This window comes from Pararge aegeria, chromosome 21 (assembly GCF_905163445.1).
Source record: "Pararge aegeria chromosome 21, ilParAegt1.1, whole genome shotgun sequence".
NCBI classification, from domain to species: Eukaryota; Metazoa; Arthropoda; class Insecta; order Lepidoptera; family Nymphalidae; genus Pararge; species Pararge aegeria.
Window position 1 is genome coordinate 10,882,222 of NC_053200.1, and position 17,840 is coordinate 10,900,061.

Genomic DNA, 17,840 nt, shown 5'->3' on the forward strand with positions numbered 1-17,840 from the left:
ATACGATGTCGCATAGAAATCAACGAGATCGTACCGTAAAGCTTAATAGGCATAATGACAGTAAGAATGAATCGCTAAAATATTTTTTTTTTTTTTTAATTCTTTATTTATTCGGGACTTTTCTTAACAATAAGAATGTCAGCCCCATCGTTCCCTTAACAAAAATTTATACTTCCTTTCTCTTATCTTAACTTAAAATCTAATAGAATTCTGGCTACCTCTGAATAAGGTGCCGCCAGGATACTTTGCCAAATCCCCACATCATGAAGATTTATTTTAAATTTACATATTAATTGGTCCCTCATTGGCATATTCCGAACACACTCCCCCAACAAGCTAAAATATTGAATTGATAAGATAAATGTATAAAAAAAACTTATTTTTATTTATTTTCGAAGTGAGATTAATATTTATTTTCAATAAATAAAACTGCAAAATATAGCGATCCGCCATGACAGCTGAAACGCCGAATTCAAAATTAGACCTACTTCTATATAAACATAATTTTGTAGTGCTTGAACTTCTAAAATCTCTGGGTATATCCAGTATTTTGTGATTTTAAACCATCAGTAACTAAGTATTTTGTTATCAATACCAATATCAATAATGTTTAGCTAGGCGACAATGACTTACTCACTAAAACTCTAATTTACTCATTACGCCACGAGTACGGACATGACACTCAGCGAGCGTTTTCGCGGGAAACAATGTTTATTTATTTATTTGTTTGTAATCAACAGCGTTACAATAAAAATATATTTATAAATAGTTTCACTTAAATCTAAGGCAACAGAGATTACATAAATATAAGATTTACGGTCGGTTTACGAAGAAATAGGTACGGTCTCGGATTTAACATAAAAATAATCAGGTGTTTTGAATAAATAAATATGTAAAAGAGCAAATAATATAAAACTGTGAACAAGACGTAAAGAAATAAACAAAACAATTAAGACTAATCAGACAAAAATTTATTCGTCGTAGCATGTGAAAATGCACATATTTGTGTGTGCGTGCGTGTATGTGTGCGTGCCTGGGTGTGCCTCTGTTGTGTGTATACGTGCCTGTGTAAAATTAAATTTTAATAATTAAATTAATTAATTACTAGCTAACCCGTGCAACTTCGTTGCACCAAATCGGTTATTACCGGAAAAAACAAATAAAATTACATTTTCTAAAAATGAATCCAAGCTAGATCGATTAGCTGCAAGCTGTATACTTAATTTCGTGAAAATCTTTGGAGCCGATTCCAATTATATATATATATATACAAGAAATGCTCGTTTAAAGATATAAGATTTGAATTTGCAATTTTTATAAAAAAAACCTTTAATTTCTGCAAAAATAAAATATTTTTTGGTAGTAGATACTTCGGTACACCTGAGGGCAGTTTTAAAAAAAAAATTATCATGCCCCTTACAGATTAGCCCGCTACCATCTTAGTTTGCATTATCAATCAGCACCAGGTGAGGTTTCACTCATGTGCTAACTTTTAGCAAAATGAAAAAACGAGGCAGAATTGAATCAAATGAATTAAGTATATTAAAAATCAATGGAACTCTACCACAATCCCAGCTTAGTGTGTTCGCCAGCGATAAAACTTTGTGCAATTAAAGCAACGTACAAGTCTTAAATGGTGGTAAATAAGCTTTTCATTTTCATTTGCTATCTATACTAATGTTATAATTACCAAAGTGTGTATGTTTATTTATTTATTTATTGACTTACAGTTCACCAAATTTTCGCCCTAGTTTACATTCATTACACACAATTCAATAACGGACCCATCCATGTACAAGAGAATCATATTAAAAAAAATATATTAAACTCAGTATGAAAATTAAACTTATTTGCTATACTCTGCGAAAAGCAGGAGAATCTGTATGGTGTAATTTATAATTTCTTCAATCCTTATACTCCATTTTCGCTCCGAAACGGGAGCATCCTCAGGAGATATTAACTTTACAATGAATAATTGTTTAGGTTAACTCAGATCAACTCAACGAAACAAAAAAATCAATAATTACAATTCAAATTCAATTAAACATACATTTTACAACTCTAAAAGCGCCAATATAATAACCTTGATAACAGTTTCCTTTTTGTGCCTTTCGGAGTAGAGACTTTAGGGCCGGCCGTAGGGACCAGTGGCTCGAGAGCTTGTTAAAGAACTATCAAGAAGACTTAACGAGTCTACCGGCGATAAAGCTGAATGCTGAGCTAAAGCTAGAATGACCAAACTTGTTCTTTGGCCAAGATAGCAGTTATCTTTGCCAAATAATTAGTTTGGCCATTTAAAGAGCCTAGGCCTTAGGCTCTATGGCTCGCTGTAGGCTATCGCTACATGTTAGCGTTTAGTTTTCAAGGAATTGAAAAATAAAACCCGTGCCAATTATGCTCGCCTTTAAACACCTTAACCGATCGCAACTTTATATAGAGATAGATTGGATTCTGGCAGAACCAACAGCTTTTTGACGACTTCCCTGGCACAGCGGTAATCACTGTGGTATTAAGTGAGAGGACCCCGGTTCTAACCCTGGCAGCGGAAATTTGGATTATTTCTGTTTTTTTTTATCTGTGTGGAAGCTTTGGCCGTTGCTAGTTACTACCCTATCGTCACCTAGCCCCAAAGTAAGCTTAGCTTGTGTTATGAGTACTAATATGACTGATAAATATTTTTATGAATAATATACATAAATACTTATAAAATACAGATAAGCACCCAGACACTGAAATCATTAATATTCAGTTGTGGGAATCGATCCCACGGCCTTGGACTCAGAAAGCAGGGTCGCTGCCCTCTGCGCCAGTCGGCCAATACTCAAACTGCCATACCCCTCGCTGGTTAACTCGCTACAATCTTAGACTGAATCTTCTACCACTTGAGATTGCATCCTGAGGGTTCCCAAAACATCAAACGACGTCCAATTGTTTTGAAATAATCCTGACGATCGGTCATGCCTAAAACGTGTATTAGCATTTCTATTTGGGAACGTGTAAAAAAGTTAGGAGGCTTGTTACTTCAACTTTTGGTCCTTCAGTGTTCGTTAATAATCCGAAATACGCCCTAATACCCTTTGTTAGGGCAATTGTGATCCGGCAGCTTTATTTGCGCGTCATCAGTATACTGAATCGCGATAGGTGTACAATGTACATTCCTCCAATACTCGATCCGGTATCGGATCATCCACATTCTAATTTTCACCAAGGGTATTGGATGAATGAGGGCGACGGAATTTTAAATGGGATTACTAGGTCAAGTGTGGTATCGTTTTTTTTTTAATGCCACTAGATAATGCAATCTAAGAAGGTTAGGCTAAGGCTATTTTGTTAGGGGTACGGCAGTTATATTACAGCCCTACATGTCCCTAATCGGTGTGTACACGGCATCGAATGCTAAATCAATGTGCACGTCTTTATCGGTGGAGTGTAACGAACCACGTTCGATGCCTTCCACCGGACCTATCGTATAAAAAAACTTAAATTTATAAAGCGAATAATAGAGATAAACTTTTTTAAATTACCAATAATAATCCTTTACACATTAACATAGCCAGGCGGCTTGAAGGGGTCAAAAATTTATTATATAATCATTCAAAACGTTTCCTGCTAGGGTCTGTTTTCTTACGTCACTTATAACACGAATATTCCTTCAACTTTATTTAATTTATTGATTTAATTTATTAAAACATGCACTGCTGTAATGTACACTTATATAAATAATAATAATAAAATCCTTCATTGCCATGCTCTATTGTTAGTAAAAGTTCTTGAACTACGTAATCACCGCTTAATTATTTAACAGCCGCGTCGCCAGTTGTGTTATTTTTATGATAAAAAGTTATAAATTTTAATAAAAAAATTAAAAATAAAGAACAAATAAAACGAAAACAAGAACATATTTAACATTAAATAGGTGTAAAGTAATTGTAAAAAAAAAAACAAAAATCGATGATTGAAAAAAGTAACTAAAAATATAATTGACAGTGGTACTCCACTTTAAAAAATCTAAAGATACGTATCCAATATACGGAATATAGTTCGGAACCTGTTATTTGCTAATCGACCATTACACATTCTAACACATAGTACTCTTAAATCACTCGGTCTCGTAGTCATTTATAGACACTCAAGTTTCCCACTGAGCACGTACAGTAAACGGCCATAAGTCCAGTAGCGTCTTAACGATAGTTTTCGCATGGCTGGGTCAGTGCTTATCTCTGTGTGTAATGTTTCAACGCGTAATTATTGCATTATTATTGGCAGGTGTTTTAGTATCATGTATAAGATTGCGGTACTGATAGACCAACGGCTGTGATAGCCGTCCCCGTACGTGAGTTTATCAAGACACACTGAAAAATGGTTAGACGAGAAGGACAATTTTTTTTTATACTACTAATTGACAGATCAAATTCCCAATCCTGATCCTAACCTGACCTGATACTAAGTGCAAAACCGCCATCTATAAACAGAAAAACAACTCGCAGGGCAGGCAGAGAACACGTTCTACCAAAAACCCGCCCTTTGTCCATCAACCATGTGCCTGTAGTGACACCAGCAACCACGTCCTTGGCGGCAGAAATAAGCATGGCGGTAGCACTTTTAAAAACCAGCTCTATCAAAAACCGCTACTTAAATTAGTTGAGGCATTCCGATTCCGACACCAACTCTAATCCCAACCCCACTTGCATCTGGAAGCGCTCCAAACACAAAATTTGCAACCAGAAGGATACAAAAAGGAATAAAAATACAACACAAACTAGGACAACAGTCAGATTCAAACTCTACCTCGTCTTCATCAGCGAAGACGACGTCCCGAATTTCTGACGACATCCGTATGTGGGATTAAACCCGAGTAAAACCTACCCAACTCTCCAAACAACACCCTAAGTCGAGGTTCGAGCTTCGTGCTATTATGATAGAACCGACGACTTATTGTGCTCTCAGAGGCACAGAGGCAAGTTAAAATCAAATTCGAACCACCAAAGTCGGACACACATCCAATCACCGAATTGGATCAGCAATGCTAAACCAGTGCTATTGGCTGACCTGCGTTAACGCTACAGTGTCCCTAAATAACCAAAATTAATTTGAACATTTGCTTAGAAAAGCTTAAAAACACCATTAAAAAAACTAAAAAAACAAGATGCCAGTCAATTATATAATTTCAACGAAACCGTTTACATCGGTGTAGACAACTATAATTTACATGGTACTTTTAAGCGAATTTATAGCAATCATAAGGTATAATAAGACGACACTTAAGAACAAAATCAAAAAACCATTAGACCTTTAATTCCATTTCTTACTGACTAGACAGTTATAAAAACTAAAACACATTATAATTCAGAAAGATAAAAATGTCGTGCTTAGTAAAGCAATTATATTATGTTGCTCTAAGTTACATCGAAATTAAATATGCGACATAAAATGAAAATAAAATCAAAGATGAGAAGATCGTTGCTTCATAAATCAATCTTGTATTTTTTTCTATTATAGCGTAATCGATTTTTTTTTTAATTTAATATATAATAAAAAACTAATTTTAAAACCAACACAACACAACACAAAGCGTAGGGAGCGACGTAAGTGTCCATGGAAATAAATTGTTATGAAAAAGAAGTTGCAGCTTCTTACTATTCCTACATAGAGACAAACGCTAGGAATAATCCTTATCCTTATCCTTACTAATATTATAAATGTCAATGTAAGTTTGTTTGTTACTCTTTCACGCAAAAACTACTTTACCAATCCTCATGAAACTTTGTACACAAATTCTTGGAAGTGTGAGAAGTATTCAAGGATACTTTTTATTCCGACATTAAGCTCGGTTCCTTTGGGAGAGGGATGAGTGTTTGACAATTTTACACCATAACTCCGACAAATTATAACCGATTTAAATAATTATTTTTATACTATAGAGGTTATTATATGTGTTTAATTTTGCCCAAACTGTGGTTGGAGATAGATAACAGAACTCCTCAACGGACAGCAACAAACCCCTCATTTAAGGCTTAGTGATACTGAATACTTTAATTTTTCTTAGGTCTACAACTAAATCTAAACAAACGCAGACGAAGTCGCGGGCAACAGCTAGTAAAAAATATAACTAGGTATACCTTACTTACGATTTACACCTTTATGTTCAAGCTTTAATAAAGTTCATGCATGTCCGCATAGGTATGTATTATTATTATAATTCTTTATATATGGCTAACATATTTGCAAATTCCATTAAGTTAGAAAGGTTCTCATAATTACATTACAACATTCCATTAGCTTTTTTTTCAAGATTGTGATCGGATTTGCTATAGTTATTACTTCATCGTCATTGGATTTTTAATATTATAATAATAAGAATGAAATAGCTCATACGTACATTTTGTTTTTTCAATCACTTTTAAAAGCAATCTGATTTTTTTTATTACAATGTAATTGTAATAAAAAAAATCAGTTTACATTAGCTGTTTTCAAGCTATTGTCGGACATATAGATAGGTGATGACTTAGACCGATTCGTCACCAACACCGGCTTCCCGTGTAGCTAGGACCTCCCAATAATAAGAATGAAATACTTCATACGTACATTTTGTTTTTTCAATCACTTTTAAAAGCAATCTGATTTTTTTTATTACAATGTAATTGTAATAAAAAAAATCAGTTTACATTAGCTGTTTTCAAGCTATTGTCGGACATATAGATAGGTGATGACTTAGACCGATTCGTCACCAACACCGGCTTCCCGTGTAGCTAGGACCTCCCAATAATAAGAATGAAATACTTCATACGTACATTTTGTTTTTTCAATCACTTTTAAAAGCAATCTGTTTTTTTTTATTACAATTACAAGTTTGCCTTGACTGCAGTCTCACCTATTCGTAAGTGATGATTCAGTTTAAGATGGTTGCGCTAACCAGGTTGCTTCTTTAATAGTTTTTAAATGACAATGTGAGATGGTGATAACAAAAAAAATAACAACCGACTAAGTTTGTTGTAGGCTTAGACCAGGGCGCGTTGGGAACCCTCGTAGCTTTAGTTTTAAGTTGAGTAATTTATTTATCGCCATCAACTCACTCCTATGTCATATTTTACATGTAATGTACGCATCAAAAGTGCCATCTATGTGCCTATTTGAATAAAGAAATATTTGACTTTGACTTTCACTTTGAACCCGGGACCTCCAATTTAAAGCCACAACGTTCACCGCTGCGCTAGGGAGTTCATCCACATATTTAAATTACAGGGTTTCTATTTTTAAGACGACATCAGACATCCCGATTTACAGAGAAACTTTACTTTGTACGCGTGTTCTTATCCGTGAAGCCTCTTTTATCATTACGGGGTTATTTGCCACTAAATTATACTCCTTAAACCAATGAATCGAAACATTTATTAGGTGAGTATAGAGTTTAATTTTCCTTAAAAGAGTTGAAGTCTTCTGAGAGTTTAAGTTTCACTTAGCCGGTTTATTTAATGACCTGTAGGTTTTAAGCTTTTATTTTTTACTAGCTTTTGCCCGCGACTTCGTCTGCGTTTTATTTTGTTTTTTGATGTGTTAAAACAAATTTAGTTGTTGATCTAAAAAAAATTAAAGTATTCAGTATCGCTAAGCCTTAAATGAGGGGTTTGCTGCTGTCCTCTGGGGAGTTCAGTCCTCTATCCCCAACCACAGTTCGTGCAAAATTAAACATATATTATAACCTCCATAGTACAAAAAACAAAAATAATTATTGAAATTGGTTATAATTTGTCGGAGTTATGGTGTAAAATCGTCTCCTAAAAGAACCGAGCTTAATGTCGGGATAAAAAGTAGGTATCCTATATTACTTCTAACACTTCCAAGAATATGTGCACAAAGTTTCATGAGGATCGGTTAAGTACTTTTTGCGTGAAAGCGTTACAAACAAACTTACATTGACATTTATAATATTAGTAGGGATAGGGATCTGCAGTTGCTAGCTACTGATACTTTATTTGTACGCTTTATTGATTCAGATATCAAACTTGTACATGAAGTACACGCTTTTAACTAAAAACGATTTCATAATACAGTTTTAACCCTAGTCATTACATTTGAAAATATAAACCAAACTTTCGGATTTTAAGGTCTCTAACTTTACAATCCCACAATTTCCGTTTCATCCCTGTGTAAAAAAATGTCTATAACACTCTGTGTTTCACAGACGTAAAGTCATAAAACGCTAACATAAACGAACTACTAAAAACGGATCAGCTGTGCCAAAGATTAACCTTTCGGCTGTCGTTCTAAATATAATCATAAAAGCAATTATTATAAAAGCACACAAACTTATTGATTCTTGTATAATATTTAAATCTATAGATAAACAAGATAACAAAGCTTTTTAACTTTTTTCATTTCGCTAAAAGTAACGGGACAAAAATAAACGCTTCTTGCATAGATATCGTCTAATATTATGGTCTCGTAAACGGAGATTCAAGCTTTGATACCTTGTTAATCAATTTAGGAAATTGTCTTTCCAAATTGGGTCAAGCCTGGTTATTTGAGTAGGAGGCTTTGATGAGCCTTACCGCTAAAACCATACTGTGAAGCATTCAAACATCAACTGAGATATCTTCTAGAAGCCAATTAGTCTGAATCCCAACCTCGGAGAAATCTTTTTATAGGTAAAATTGCTTCTAAGATTTGTTTCAACGATTCAAACAGGTTTGTATAGCGCTTTAGGAATCGCGTGTATTCAATGCAGTACTCTTAATACCTATTAATATCATTCTTTTACGCAGCAAAAACGACTCTTAAACAATACCTACAATTTTTATCACCGTCAGTAAGTTTTTGTTACGCTTTGATAAAGTGTTTGTGGTTTTAAATTAATAAGAAAATCAATCTTAAATTTAGTCTTCTCCTTTAGCTACTCTTTTTTAGCAAAAAAATATACAATATAGTACGCTGATTCATTTTAGTACTACGAAATTAATGTTTTCCCCTGTCACTATTTTTTAAATATAAAAAAAAATAATAAATAAATTATAGTAATTTGACGTAATTTTTACACACTTTTTATTAGCTTCACAGTTTATAGGTATGTTTGTAACCGACCCATTTGGACTTGATTTTGACCCTTTTCAAACGGTTCGTTCAAGCTTTGTGGATATATCAAGGACAATACACTATTTTTATAAGATTACTTCATTTTTCCATTTGCAAAATAATATTTTTGTTAATTTATATAACTTTCATCTATAGTCGATAAAGCGGGAATTAAGTTCATTTTAATTTCAAACCATTATCTTTGGTGGATTTCTTTAATATTAATAAACTTGATAGTGAATGGGTTCCATTAGTTTTGCTCTAATTAAAATAATAGTTAGAACAAAACTGATGACTAACATAGGCATAGAATCCTAATTCGTCCAGCAAGAACTTGATACCAATGCACTGCTTGACAGCTACATCGATCTTTACCAAACCAGAGATAGCCCAAAAGCCCCCGTTAAAAAAGTTAAAAAAACAGAAACAAATGCGGACTTACCCGCAAGCAAAGACTAGTGCATCTATCAAGCGTCAATCATTCCTGCAAGCGTAATATTTACGACACGTCAGGAACGTCCCACAATTACTGTCAAACAAGTTTACCGGGAGTCCGGACTAGCATGTTGCGGTGAAGTCAACAAAACGGATCCCACAGTCAAGTTTATAACTCATGCTCGAATGAGCGTAATTGTCAAAAATCGTCGCCACGCATTTTACTTACGAGTAAAAGTTTTAAAATTAACTTATGGCGTTTTGATATCATTAGAGAACTTAAACGTAAGTTCCGTTTAGGTCCCCAAACGCATTGAAGCAACGCATTGATACAAATATGTGCCCAGCAGTTGGTTGTTAATAGGATAAGGATTAAGATAATGATATTTACTTGAAAACTTTCGATAAGGGCAACGGTTCATATAACTAAATTAGACTATTAACTTGAAAAGCGCAGACTAGAAAATGACAGAATGATTTTGTCTAGAGAAATACTATTAGAATATCTATGAAATCTAGAAGATAACTGAATGTACTATGTCAAAAACTGGTCATAAATAATCAAACAGTTTGTTAAAATTCAAATAGATAGTACATTAGTAAGGTTCTATAAAGCATCGCGTCGCGAAAAGCGTTCCAACTAAACAAAACTAAAGTTCTCCCGCGACACACTTTTCACACAAAATAATAAAACTTAACATCAGTTAAATCTGAATAAATCTGAATGAGTATTTGAACCATGAAAACAAAGAGCCATAGAAATTGTGGCGAAGCTTTCAACAAAACAATCCAATGAGCTGGTTTTTTCTTTCATCATAATTCATTTTAGTTGTAAAAAAATTGCAAAATCAACCCGTCCACCACGGCTGGACGGACTCCTCCAATTAGGTATTGTTAGACCTTTCTTTCCAATATTACATAACCGTCTAAGGACATTCTTTCCATTATGAATGACCGTAATACCTATTAATAGTCAGTGAACCGTAAAAGAAGTTCTATAAATAGATTCAGCTCACGCACTCATTCAACGTGAGCTTAACTTGTGGTAGCGAAAGCTAAAGTTAGGATCGCGTCGCGGACAATGGGAGTTTTCTGAGAATTAACCTTACGTGAAGTCGTTAGCTCCTTTAATGTATCTTGGCACCTTGGAGGCACATGTCCCGTTATATAACATATGGGATCGAGGATCACTCACCGGACACCGGTGCTTACTGCATCGATTATGTCACCGCTCAGCTGACGGTGCACAACGTGAGGAAGGCTCGATTTTATCAGTCGATACAGATCGGCCGGTTCCGCGAGCGTTCGCGTTTCGCGGCGGTGTGGATTAGCGCGTGGGTCGTACGCGGGGTCGATGGAGGAAGGGGCTCGGAGGCTGCAGAGTCGCCGTGCGGATGGTTACATAAGTCGCGAGCGGGAGCGAGGACACGTGTAGCCCCTCTGGGGCGTGAGTCGCGACTAGCGGAGGCTCGGGCGCCGCCCCGCGCCATTGAGCCAGGTATAGAGCCTCCATGTCTCTTGCATTCCCGAGACTGTCTAACTCCCAATGTTTATAATCAATCTTATCCTAAATCTTCAGATGGCAGATGAATTTAGTAGTGCTATCCTTATCTACGGGAAAGAGTGTAAATAGGATAGCGCTACTTAATTAATTAATTAATTAAATCTGTCATCTCTCCAGATGATTTTGGATTTAATTGCTTATTAATTTTGGACGTAAGTTAATATACTTCAAATTACATTCAATAAATTCACTAACATAGAGCAAGTTAGACAGAGGGTGAGGGTGAAAAGCAAGCGGCCCAGGACCGTGTATTCCCTAACTCCCTACAAAAGACCTATGTCCAGCAGTGGATGTCAATTTGTTGAGGTGATGATGATGATGATGAGATAGAGGGTACAATTTGGTTGCCTAATCACTACATTCCGATTTCTTCCCGCCAACCAAAGGTTTGCAAGGACATAGCTATAGAAGCAAGATAGGTGGTAAGATGACTACATATTTACATTTAAGTAAATTTAAAAAAAATTGTTTAAACTTGAGAAACCTGATTATCTAGTGCTCTCAGGAAAAATGGACTAGAAAACTGTAATTATAAAATTGATAACAATTGTTATTTCTTTACTCTTAATAAAACCCTACAACGGAGTAAAAAAAAACCCCAGAATAGTCTCACTATAGACTAGGATTCATGGTAACCCTAACGCTACCACCAGACGATTAAATAGCCTTCACATCTGTGAATGCTCTGCGGGGCTAATACACCTTAAGCGATCCGATTCAAGGATTACTGGACGTAATAATATTACTATGTCAGGACATACGCTGCATACTGATATTTTATATATATTCAATAAAATATATAAAATACCAGTTAGAGGTACGTTACCCCTAACTGGCATCGTACCGGAACTCTAAATCCCTTGACGGGACGTCTTCCCCGGTGGGGTGGTAACTAGCCACGGCCACATTTAAAGTACCTAATTAGACAATTTTTTAAATGAACTTGCCAAATACAACGTTATAATAAAATCTCATTCATTCACTATTGGACCTTGATGACATTGAAATTGTATTACACAAATACACACTCCACGTTGCATTCTTTAATAAAAAAATGGATCTTGAATGAAGAGGTGATCCACGTTCTTGTAATAACAATCCGTGCCAACAAATTTGACACTTCAATGAAGAGGTGTCAAATAAAACGTGTTAAAAATATTTCGTGAACAATGAAATTATGATAACAATTAAAAGCTGCCACACACAAACTCACTCACACATAACCAAACGAGAGCGCGCATGCAGTTCTTGAATGATGAGGTCTTAGTAATGAAAATGCTACAAAGCACTCACTATAACTGATGAAATTGAAATCGTATAACACGCAAAAGGTCATAGCAGAAAATTTGGAATTTTACATTTCTTGAATGAAGAAGTGTCAACTACAACGTTACAAAACATTTCGTGTACAGTCTCTATAACTACACTCAAACACTTACTCACAGTCGTAAAAATTGGCGTTAAATTTGACAGTTTTTGACGTCACATAAAATATTTTACGCGAAGTAATGATTGCAATGTTTGTCTGCCAAGCAAAAAAAGTTACTGAAATACTCGTATTATACAAGCGATAAGGCAGCCTTTACTTTAAGTTATATTTCCTTATATAATATGTTGTTATGTCAACACATTATATAAGGACTGAACAGAACTGTGCTCATATCAATAGGCTGGATATTATATTTGCTTATTTAGAGATTGATCGAAATGAAGGCCAGCTTTGGTGCCAAATATGTTGTACAAAAACCCTTATTTAAACTTAATAGACAGGTCTAGGGCAAAGAGGGCAATCCTTTTTATTAAATAATAAAAACCAAGCTTCTTAAGCAAAGATATAAAAAAACGAAGGAATACTTCAAATTTTTGTTAAAGGTAACTTTGTCATTTTATCGAGAACATGTTACCGAATCGTATAAAGCAGGCAACCATTTAGTCAGAAATAAGGGCAACAATCATCAATAGCCCATAACAGTCAACTACTGGAGTTAAGGGATCAAGTCCCAACGCGAGGATTTGACCATAATCACCACGCTAGGCAGACGAGTTGGTGATCTTAGTAGATCGACATAGTAGCATAGAGGACGCTCCTGCCCGCTCTCCGTTATAATCCCTTACTCGCCTCGTACGACATCCGCGGCGGTAAGAAACTGAGGTGGTGACAAATGTTTTCTGATCTGCCGTCCCCAAAGGTCAAGAATTACATAGTTTTTTCGATGTGAAGAACTGCATTGATAATGAATGGTTTCATTTCTTTTAACCTCATTAAGCAGCACTCAGGAACTTAAAGTGTCAAATAGGGGAAAGTTAAAGCCCAAATTCGAACCTCGCAACTTTGTCAGTCCCACTACCGAGTAGGGTCAACATTATGCCACGCTACACATGTTTTAGTAGGTTTCAAAATAGCAATCACAACTACACTTGATATATGGATGATAACGATAACTAAATGATTGTTTAGACAACTGACCAAACATTTAATCAGTTGGAAAAATTCGGCTGAATCCATTACGAACTTCAACATGCTCTAAACATTTCGATTCTGTTAAACAACAGGCGGACTATTCTGAATTAATTATGAGAGTTATATAATTAATTTAGCTGCCTCGTTGTTTTACTTGTGATCATATAAATCCAAAATTCAAATTCAAAAATTCTTTGTTCATGTAGGCCTGTGGCACTTTTGAAGCGTTCATGCATATATGTTTACATTATTGTAAGGGGATGGTGATAACTTCGTTCACCAACTTATACCTAAAACTACAAGGGTTCCAAATGCACCCTTATCTACATTTTTCTTATTACTAACAGTTTTTGAGTTACTAACAAGTGACTATTTTATCAGACTGGCATTAAATTTGTCCCCGCTTATTTCGGATTTTTACCCGGTCGAATAATACTTTACGTGATCGTATGGACATACTTAAATAGTTAAATAATGTAGACACGGAAAATTTACTCTAATATTTTTGTTTTTTTAATATATTTAATTATTTTTTTCTTATGACTAAGAAGTTTTGTTTTATTGCTACGTACCTCTCGCAGCGCTCGTTTTAGCGAAAGATCATCGTCCTCTTTACTACTTAGTGTAAATAAGAAATTTGTGTACTTTAAATATCAGTATTTAAACAGTAACATAGGTATTTATTTTTATTAGAATTAATGTAAATCACTATTTTCTTGGTGACTCATAACAGTGAGTTAGAACAAGAGACTGGTTCACGCTGCAGTTTACCGATTCCGTTGCTCAATTTTTTTTTATGTCCTAATCCACTCCACTATTAGTCCACTATTAGCGTAAAATCAAAATTTGTTCTTACTTAAAAACTATGTAACTACGCATAAGTATTATGTGAGATCGTCGATAGTACAAGTTATAAGTATAGTATAATTTATTTTAATAAGTGTGAATAATGTGCTTGCGTTCGGAAGCAGCACGTCTATATAAGGTAAAAAATAAGTAACGTTTATATTTGCGTAAGTGATGAGGTTAAGTTTTAGTTATTGTATCTTTATTTACTCATTGTATATGTTTACAAAGGTGTGTTAGCCTGAACAACAAACAATATTAGTTTACGTTAGCAATAAGAACTTATAATAGCTATTGTTTAACATTTGTTTCATTTTATTGACAAAATAAAGAAATTTTCAAACAAATCAAACAAAATGGAGAAATACACAACACAATACTACTATACAATGTAAGTAGAGTATCCAACTTAAATCATAATTTGTGTTATTGAGAGATAAATTTGAATATGTAAAGATTTAAGACTAAAGATCTTTAGTCAATACATATTTGAAAATTCAATTGTACGTTCACCAAAATATATCTAAATTTAAGATTAAATGCGACTGCAATAATTTCAACATTAGAAGCAAAAGTAAATTTCCAGTGCAATATACTACACAAAATACGTCGTTCATTTAAAGGAAATTGTATATAGTATTTTACAATAAACTACCAGTTAACTATCATGGAAATATCCCTTATGGATGAATTGTCCCTTGTTTTAACCAGGTTGTTTCTTAGTTTTAAGTGAGAATGTGAGATGGTAATAACAAAAAAAAACAACTACGTTTGTTGTGGGCTTCTTCTTAGACCAGATCGCGTTGGAACCTTCGTAGCTTTAGTTTTAAGTTGAAGAATTTAGTTATCGCCATCAACTCACTTCTATGTACTTATTTTACATGTACCTAATGTACGCATGAACAGTGGCGTCTAAATGAATATAAATAAATAAAATACTTGACTAAGATTTAAATGTGTTTATTGCTCACATTTTGCTAAAATGGCATTCGCATAAAAGATATATGGTATATCGGCCATTTTTTTATAAATAAATAAATAAATAAATAAATAAATATACTACGACAATACACACATTGCCATCTAGTCCCAAAGTAAGCGTAGCTTGTGTTATGGGTACTAAGGTGACTGAAGAATATTTTAATGAATAATATACATAAATACTTATAATATACAGATAAACACTCAGACACTGGAAAACATTCATGCTCATCACACAAAAATTTCCAGTTGTGGGAATCGAACCCACGGCCTTGGGCTCAGAAAGCAGGGTCGCTGCAAACTGCGCTCGGCCAATCCCGCCATATTATGTTTATTTAGTTAGCTCTAACCATTTATGCAGCGCACAGGTGGCAGATATACTCCGACGACTTCGACTTGGAAATTTTTCTTTATATTTTGACCAATTTACATAATAATTTAAAGTATATTATGCCTATATGTTATTCTGATGCTGCCGATTGCTGCCACACTATTACACGCCTTTGGGTGTCGCCTAGATTGCATCAATAAATGGGACATGGTGCGTTTAAATTTAAGGACCACATTTCAGCACAGTTTAATACCTACCAAGGTAGTAAACTTAGCTGTGCAGTGGGCTGATGGTAGAGCAGAATGCAGTTGTCACCTCAGCTCTTCAACCGCGGGTGTATTAGGAGACATATCAGCAGCGTCCTTCGGGCCACAACTACCATCTACTCCGATCACAAACCCGTCTGACCAGCGGGCAAACCTTCCCGTTGGGAGTCAGGCAGATCGTCTTTAGTCAGGCAGAAGTCTGTTTAGCTTAATGATGATTAAAATTCTTGGTTATCGGAGGTGCTCAAGACGGACAATTAAAGAACACTGGGTACACGCAGTTACTCTACATTTTCAGGATTCTTGAGGACATTGTATATCTAAATATATAAAAGAGAAAGTGTGTGGGTATGTTCCGTATTGGCTCCGAAACGGCTGGACCGATTTCAATGAAACTTTCAGGGAATCTCCGGATTAACCTGGCGAGTAATCCTGTAAAGTTTGGTGACTATCGGAGCACTCCTATTTTTGTACTGTCAAATACACCTTTTATTTACTATGATGATATTCTATTGTTGGGTGTACATGGGTGTAGATAATGATCTTCGAGAAGAGAATAGAAGAGAATGAATACGGAGAGAAATAAATGATTTAATATATTATGAGACTTAAATTAAAAATTTAATGATATTTCAGTTTAGTTTATTGTTTAAATAAAATAAAGCAAAGTCTAGCCCGACGAAGCGGGCTGGGTACGCTAGTATTTCATAGGTTACGGCAGATCACAATACAGTTGTCACCATCCCTCTTCTTCCCGCGGATGTCGTACGACGCGACTAAGGGAATATACCTAAATAATATCGATTTTGCATGTCGTAGGTTAAATACAAGGCGTAAACCTCCCTTTGCGTGGGCTAGATGGAAGACAAGGTATTCGGCAAATAACTTTTTATCTCGTGCGTGCAATGCTTTCAACAGCAAATATTGTGGCAAAATAAGTATTATAAGCTTTAAAGTTTTTGTTTTTCTTTTTTGTTTTAATTTTTTTTTTGTATTATTTTCACTTGGTAGGTACATATTCCTAGGCAATTTTGGTTAATTTAATCGTATACGTTTAACTAAGTTGTGGAAACTTCATTGGTTTATGTGATATAAAAATACGGCATTACTGTTATGTATAATAGTGCGTACTGTTTGTTTTCCTTGAAAAGCTAATAAATAAATAAATAACGGAGAAGGGGAGGCAGCGTCCTCTGCGCTACTACAACCATCTACTGCGATTCCCAAGCCTGCCCAGCGTGGTGATTATGGGCAAATCCTCCAATTGGGAGAGGCCGTTAGTCCAGCAGTGGACTGTAATAGGCTGTTTATGATGATGATATGATATATATTAAAACCAATCTATGAAATACACTATAAAATCATATTGAATAAAGAAAGAGTATACAACGACGTACGTTACGTATAAAAATAGACCGCAGTATTTTAATTTTAGCGCCATCTATGGACGAGTAGCATTACTACGGAATAAAAGTTACCTCATTTGCGCTCTACACAGTTCTGCCTCCACAATGTTAATTCGTCCTCTAAAATTATTGGAATACTCGAACAACATTTTGAATTAAGAACATTTGAGTAATATGTATATGTATATGTATATGTATATTCTAAGTATTTATGTATATTATTCATAATAATATTCATCAGTCATCTTAGTACCCATAACACAAGCTTCGCTTACTTTGGGGCTAGATGGCGATGTGTGTATTGTCTTAGTATTTTAATTTATTTATTTAATATTGTAAATCTGAGCATTTAGCTACATTCAAGCTACATAAAAAAACAAAAACAAAAAGATGGTTGTAGAGATGTCCCACCATGCAAGAAACCTTAACTTATTTTTTTATGAAAACGGGCCGGTTTCAATGATCTTTTCTTCGATAATCT